This window comes from Pteropus vampyrus, unplaced genomic scaffold, assembly GCF_000151845.1.
Source record: "Pteropus vampyrus isolate Shadow unplaced genomic scaffold, Pvam_2.0 Scaffold124, whole genome shotgun sequence".
Taxonomy (NCBI): domain Eukaryota; kingdom Metazoa; phylum Chordata; class Mammalia; order Chiroptera; family Pteropodidae; genus Pteropus; species Pteropus vampyrus.
This window is the reverse complement of record NW_011888905.1, coordinates 263915-271356: the sequence shown is the minus strand read 5'-3', so window position 1 is coordinate 271356 and position 7442 is coordinate 263915. Positions and strand designations below refer to the sequence as shown.

At 46.0% G+C, this 7442-nt stretch overlaps 3 non-coding genes and 1 pseudogene across 3 annotated transcripts; 2 read left to right on the top strand and 2 right to left on the bottom strand.

Moving 5' to 3' along the window:
• Positions 1-941: 941 nt before the first annotated feature.
• TRNAT-AGU lies at positions 942-1015 on the top strand. The gene has a single exon. It is a non-coding gene; the product is annotated as a tRNA-Thr (tRNA).
• Positions 1016-3587: 2572 nt separating this feature from the next.
• TRNAI-AAU lies at positions 3588-3661 on the bottom strand. The gene has a single exon. It is a non-coding gene; the product is annotated as a tRNA-Ile (tRNA).
• A 3132-nt stretch (positions 3662-6793) lies between these two features.
• Positions 6794-6876, bottom strand: TRNAL-UAA. Its single transcript has one exon. It is a non-coding gene; the product is annotated as a tRNA-Leu (tRNA).
• A 165-nt stretch (positions 6877-7041) lies between these two features.
• On the top strand, positions 7042-7160 carry LOC111743887 (annotated as a pseudogene).
• Positions 7161-7442: the final 282 nt, after the last annotated feature.

Here is a 7442-nt window from a genome sequence, read left to right as displayed (position 1 = left end):
TGCACAAATCAAAAATGTCAACTTTGTGAAAAATAGATATGATCAAAATGATACAATAAACAAATTAGAAATGTTGCTTTTGTAAGCAGAGAAATGGCAGCAGGACATGAGGACAAAGGGGGTAAATACATCCTCCGCTCGGGTTTATGATCCTTGAGGACAGGGATCAAGTTGTTTTAACCCAGCAGCTCCATGAGCAGAACAAGACTATGCCTGAGCAACGGTGCATCCTGCCCAACCCCCGCCAGACAGCAGATGGGCTAGGCCCGAATGGTCCTTAAAAGAGAGGGCCTGGCTGCGCCTGGTTTGGATGAGCTGGGGGCGGGTGGCTGCGAACCTCCTCTGCGTCCGTTTGTCCTCATCCTTGCTTGCTTTCCTGTGCCAGGCTAGATACAATCGGAGCATGGGTGTCTTGCTCACGGGCCGTGAATCAGCTCAGAAGGTGACACCATGGGCTCTGTCACCTGGTGATAACAGAACTGATTATTATATCCCCCCTTGTTTGCTTGGGGTTTAAGGCGAATTTTTTAAACTGGCTTTCTTTAACTCCCTCCAGCACACACATTTTATAGAAGTCGTCTGCTTCGTTCCCTGTTCTATCTCCAACACCTAGAACATTATCTGAAATAAAGTCGTAGTGGCTCAATATCTGTGGACAGATTTACCTAATTAACAAATTTAAAATGTGTTGCAATATCCAGTATTTCCTCTAGAGGGAGACAGTCACCATGAAATAGAAATTTCATTCATTTCAATTTAAAATCATTTTTTAAAAACTTGAGTTGAAGAATGCATTTTTTTAAATATTGACGTTTCTGCTTTAGGATTAGTTCAGAAACACAGATGGGTTCTTTCTGTCACAAAATCAAGGTTTTGGCAAATTGTTACATTTCACACAAAAACTTATAAATATGATATAACTGAATGTTTTTCCTAGAGGGGGCCCTGTGGCTTAGCTGGTCAAAGCGCCTGTCTAGTAAACAGGAGATCCTGGGTTCGAATCCCAGCGGGGCCTTGTTGTTTGGTTTTATATTTTCAATAGGTGGAGCTGCGCTGAGGTAACCCTGTATTGAATTGTTATTCTAATTGTGGAGGGTCTCCTGCCAGATAATTGCAATGCAATATGAGGGATTGGCATGAAGGGAGAAACAAACAAGGTTTCAGTAGTTGATAGAAAGCCATGGGTTTCAAAGGCAAGGGAAAAATAAGTGAATGAGACTACATCAAACTAAAAAGCTTCTGCACAGCAAAGAAACCATCGACAATACAAAAAGGCAACCATGTAAGTGGGAGAAGATATTTGCCAACAAAACCTCTAATAAGGGCCTAATATCCAAAATATATATTCAAAAAACTCATACAACTCGACAACGACAACAACAAAACAATCTAATTTTAAAATGGGCAGAGGACCTAGACAGACACTTCTCCCAAGAAGACAAACGAACAGCCAACAGAGATTTGAAAAGATGCTCAACTTCACTAGCTATTAGGAAATGCAAGTCAAAACCACAGTGAGATGCCACTGCACACCTGTTGGAATGGCTATTATCAACAAGACAAGTAACAAGTGTTGGAGAAAATGTGGGGGACAAGGAACCCCCATACACTGCTGCTGGGAATGTAAATAGATGCAGCCACTATGGAAAATAGTATGGAGGTTCCTTCAAATTTTAAGAGTAGAATTACCACATGACCCAGCAATCCCTCTTCTAGGTATCCTCCAAACTTTGAAAATATTTATATGTGAAGATGTGTGAACCCCTATGTTCATCGTGGCATTATTGAAAGTGGCCAAGACATGGAAACAACCTAAGTGTCCTTCAGCAGATGGTTAGATAAAGACGATGTGGTACACACATGTATATTACTTGGCCATAAAAAAATGAAATCTTGGCCATAAAAAAGTGAAATCTTCCCATTTTCAACAACATGAATGGATCTTGAGAGTAACATTCTAAGGGAAATAAGTCGGAAGAAAAAGGACAAGAACCACATAATTTCACTTATATGTGGGATAGAAAACAGAAGCAACAAATGAATAAGCAGAACGAACTCAGAGACACGGACAATAGAAGCGATGGAGTTTGGAGGTGGCCGAAAAAGGCAAAGGGGGTCAAAATGGTGCCAGAGGGAGACCAGAATTTAGGTGGTGAGGACACAACACAACACATAGATAATGCATTATAGAATCGTACGCTTGAAACTCATACGATGCATTAACAATGTCACCCCAATACATTTAATTGCAAAAGGAAAAAAAAAAGGGACGGGTTTGCTGATGATCAGTAAGACTATGATATGAACTGAGCGAAAGTCACTTCGCAGCAACAGTTCAGATTCTGTTTTGGAAAGTTCCGTCTCGGATCTCTTAACCTGTGACAGCCAACATTTTTAGCAGTTAAAAAAATGAAAATTCAATCCAGTTGATTTAAAGATCTAATTGGCTTTATTGAACAATTCATGAATCAGGCAGCATCTCACCTAGTAAACAGAAAGGTGCTTTGAGTTGTACAAAATGGAAAATTTTACAGGTGGAATAAGGGTGGAACAGGGACATCGAAAGAGTGGGTTATGTCAGGCAAGGTCACTTACCCTAAGGAGAAGGCAGATGACCTCACCAGTGCCCACCAGGAAACTCCAGACTGATAGGAGATTCCAGTCCTGGGAGAGGCTGAAACTGCAGACCGGTCAGGCCTTAGTTTTGGTGGGGTTCAGCTCGAGTGACTGCGTTGGGGCCTATTGTTCCTCTTTAACGCAGCTAAATGATGCAATTTGGTTGTCGGTACCAGGCAAAGGATTAACAAGCTGTGACACTCGGTTTGGTGTCAGACTCATTTTTGTTTTTGAAAACAAGGAAGAGAGCGCTGGTGAAATTTACACTCTCACCATTTCGGTGACATATGCCCCTAAGAACTGTCATATCAGTGCATCAGCGGAAGTTACCCAGTGAAAGGGGAGAAACTGGAGTTCAATGACACTTTGAGAGAAACACAGACAGATGATCACTTTCTTGAGTCGTAAGGGACGTCGTGGTTCATAAGCCGAAATGGACCCTGCGTAGCACTGGCCTGAGTGCTGGGTTACGGCTGGCGGCCCACCAGAGTCACCGTATTTTCACTTAGTGCACGTGGTCCTGCCCTCTGCCTGAAACCCGTGCATGCCTCACTGTGAACGTGTCTTCATCGTCCTCGATTTTTCATAGCAGTTCTCCCCTTTACCTCCGAAGAAAAGTGAGCGAAAGAATGGCCGTGAAGGGAAGCAGATTAGGCCACCCCACGAGATGCCACTTTGGCGTGAAGATTATTGTGAGAGATGGCAGATGAAAAGAACAAAAGCTCCCTGCCCTCCCGTTTGCTCAGAAGCAGGACATAAATTTAGAGGCCCCTTCTCTCCTCTCCTGCAGGAAGGACAACGGTCCCAAAGACAACTTCGGTCTCTGTCAGCTAGAATCTAAACAACAAACTTCACACTAATGAGACTTCCCCTCTGCCCTTGGACACACAAATCTGCTTTCCGTCTCTATTCGGATTAAAGCAGTTTCCACGGCGATATCAAGAGGAATGAAAAAAGAGCACCGCCCACAGTGGCCCGTACGGGGATCGAACCCGCGACCTTGGCGTTATTAGCACCACGCTCTAACCAACTGAGCTAACCGGCCACTACAGAGGAGTCCCCTTGGTTACCTCTTTTAAAGTCATGTACGACTAAAGTCAATGCTTTCTTTTTTTTGCAAACGATTGAGAAATCTTTTTTTCGGTAAAAGGAAAAGACCAATCCCAGCTACTGTCACAAATGAAAGTGCTTCTTCCGGGAAAATTTTATTTTTGTCGAGCTGACCGAGAAGGCGCGGGTGGACGTCATCGCGCGGGCAAACGGGGACCTGCCCGGCTCCGCGCCGCCTCGGCCGCCCCGCGGTCCCCGCGACCTGACCCCGCAGCTGCCGTCAGGGCGCCCGGCTGCGCGCGGGGTCTCGGGTCCGGAGCCGCAGCTCCGGCGTCCGACACGCGGTGGCGCCCGAAGACCGCGCGACCCGCCTGTGCAGCCTGCGACCCCTTCCGGTCTCGAAGATCCTGGACCCCGATCCACCAGCAGGGCCCCCGAGTCAGGGCGGTCGTCTGGGCGGGGAGGGACGCCGGGGTCTCAGAGGAGCCGAGAAGCCGAGGCCCGGGCGCCCCCTCCGGGAAGGTGGCGGAGGCCTTCGCCTCCCCGCTGCGCCTGACCCACCTGCAGACAGGTGTCCACCAGGGAGAGGCCAGCGGAGCACTAATTCCTCAGTCGCCTGCGCCCTCGTTTCTCTGTGGGACCCTACAACCCTCCCACCTCTTCTCTCCCTTTCCGCACTTCGTTGCATCTGAAGTTAATGGACCCACTATACACCGTCGTGTCGGTGCAGACGCGATCTTAAGCGCTTACACTGCGTGCAACGGAAAACGGCCATGTTTGGGCGCCTCGCTCCCACGTCGTGGCGCATCCGCTTAAACAGAAAATCCTGTGTTGGAACCCTCCCTTCCTTTCTGTAATTTCGGGAAGTTGTGCGGAACAAAAGTGACTCCATCTTGAAACTAATCTGCCGTCTTGCCCCACCCCCTGCCCCCGAGTGACCCGGGGCCCGCGGCTCCTGTCGGGGGTCCTGCAACGCACCCGGGGGCTCTGCGCCAGCCTCCCAGGCCCCACTGGTTCTTCCCTGGAGCGGGCGTCCTTGACGTCCCCTGTCTCCTGGAAGCCGTGACGCAGACCCGCGCCCGCCGCCCGGGTCCCTCTCCGGGCTCGCAGACCACGCGGTCTGGGGCGGAAGGCGGAGGCCGGACGGTGTTGCCGCCGGCCACGCTGCGTTTCTGTGCCGTCTCCCTCTCAGTTTACGAACCGACAAACTGGCCTTGTCTCCCTGTTCTTTGCTCTCTCGGCCCCTTCGGCATTTGGGGCCACTGGGCACAGACGGCGCTCTCTCGAAACAAGAGTATTATCACTAGCAGTGTTGAAGACAGCTCGACAAAGCGTATATTTTTGGAAATTAAATGATAAAGAAAATTGTGCATTTTGGTGTCAGCTGCAAAATGAGGATTCCGAGGTCGGGAGACGACAGTGGGAGATTTTGCCGAGAAATGCTGATGTGGGAGGTCGCATGAAAAATCATTCCCAGTGGAGCCTCTAAAGAATATCTTAAATTCTCTCTTGGAAACTGTAACGTGTGAAATTCTTAATCCGTAACATCGATAAATCGTGGAGAGCAGTGGAGTCTGAACGCAGGCATCGGAACAAGCTGAATGTAGTGTAGGATTTGGTACTTGGCCTCGCTATTTATTTGTCCTGTGCAACAAGTGGTAGGAGTTCATCGTCTCAGGCATTACACTCTAGTGTTTGTTACCTCCTTGGTTCTCTTGTTTTCACTTATCACCACGGGAATATCCACCACACCTACAATAAGTTGGCATTTAACCCCTAGGGGTGAGACGAGAGACCATGGAGAGATGCCCTGTCTGAAACATGTACAGACAAGGCCTAAAGCCAAGGGTAGAGCAAAATCATCGCAAAAGCACTCCAACAAATCAGACCCCACCCTAAACCTAAAGTAATGCTGGAGGAGTGTGAAGCCGGTTATGCGCTGAAGAAAATTACAATAAAACAAAAAATATCTCAACCCCTGCTTAAATTGACTCAACCTCATACATTAATACTCTAGGAAAATGGACATGCCCATTTTCAGGTGTAAATACTATTTACTTCACCCTCTACAGTCCTATACATTAAGTCTGGCACCTAATGGAAAATGACGAGACAAGAAACAATGCACTGTTAAGAGAAAAAAAGCAATCAACAGTGAGATTCAGATCTGTCCCGCGTGTTGGAACTACCCCAAAAGGAATATAAAATATCCACAATCATTACGTTAAAGGTGCTAGTGGAAAAGATGATCCACATACATTAAACAGCTGAGAAAATTCAGTATATTGTTGGAAACTTAAAGTCAAATGGATATGCTAAAAATTAAAAACACATACACGTTATAACAGAGATGAACAATACCTGACATAGGCTATTAGACTCTGTAGAGCTCCAGAAAGAAGCAATGAACTTGAAAGTGGGTCCTTAGAAGCTACCCAAGCCGAAACACCGAAAAAAGGGGGTAGGGTGATGAAAAAAAAAAGCATTGAAGAATTATGGGTTAATGTCAAATTGTCTAATATATTTGTCAGTGGAATTCCAGAAGGTGAAGAGAAAGAAATGCTTACAATGTAGATACAGATGAGGAATTTTCCCCAATGTTAATCACTCTACAAGTAATTGATTGCATAAAGCAAAAGTAGTAGTGGCATTAGAGTACACGGAAGCAAAATAACAATAACATAAAATATAGGAGGGAATATACATACTCTTGCAAGCTGCTCACACAACACAGGAAGCAGCGTAATATTATTTGAAGGCAGACTGGTTAATTGTAGAGGTAAATAGGAAACCTGAGGGAAAGCACTAAAGATTGTTTTTTAAAATGTATAAATGATAAGGCAATAGTAGAGATAAAATTAAATCAAGAAAAAGGCTCACATTTCAAAGACAGAAAGAGATAAAAGAAAGGAACAAAGAACAGAAGGAACACATAGAAAACAACGAGGTAGTAGATTTTTAAGACGAATGTCAGTAATTACGTTATATGTAAATTACCTAAAGCCAGAAACTACAGTTTGTCAGCTTGGAAAAAAAGGAAACCAAAACCCAACTGTATGCCGGACTAGTTGCTTCACTTTGTGCAGGGAAATTTTGTTTTCAGGTAAAACACAGTGTTACGACGACCTACCGGGAGTGGGGTTCGAACCCACGTGGACATGCGCCCATTGGATCTTAAGTCCAACGCCTTAACCACTCGGCCATCCCGGTGACGTTTGCGACTTTCCCAGTAAGGTTTTAGCAGATTAGAATTAATTAGAACTGCTATTTCCTGGAAGACTGAAATTAATAAGCCTGTGGGGCATTTGACCCTAACGCACCAAGGAAGACCTTTCAGAACCCTGAACCCCGATGGTCAAAAGAAAGAGAGCCCGAGTCTACGGCCACGCCACCCTGAACACTCCCGAAATCGTCTGATCTCGGAAGCTAAGCAGAGTGGGGCCTGGCGAGTACTTGGGTGGGAGACCACCTAGGAAGGCCGAGTGCCGTAGGTGTTTAAAGAAAAAAAAGAAAGAGCCCAACCCGCCCTGGAAAGACGGCTCTTCGGTGATGCCCGCTGCACAAAGACTGAGGATCTCTCCTGGAATGAGAAAAAACATCATTCTCTCCTGAAATGAACTTTGGCTTCGGTTTTGTCACCCGTTGAAAATTCTCCGTAGTCAAGTTTTAAAAGCCTAAATTTCCTTTTTTGTTTGGATTGTATTTGTCACTAATTTTTCACTTATGAAATTCTCGTGTATTCTATAGTTGTGTGGCCTTTATGAGCACATGGTTTT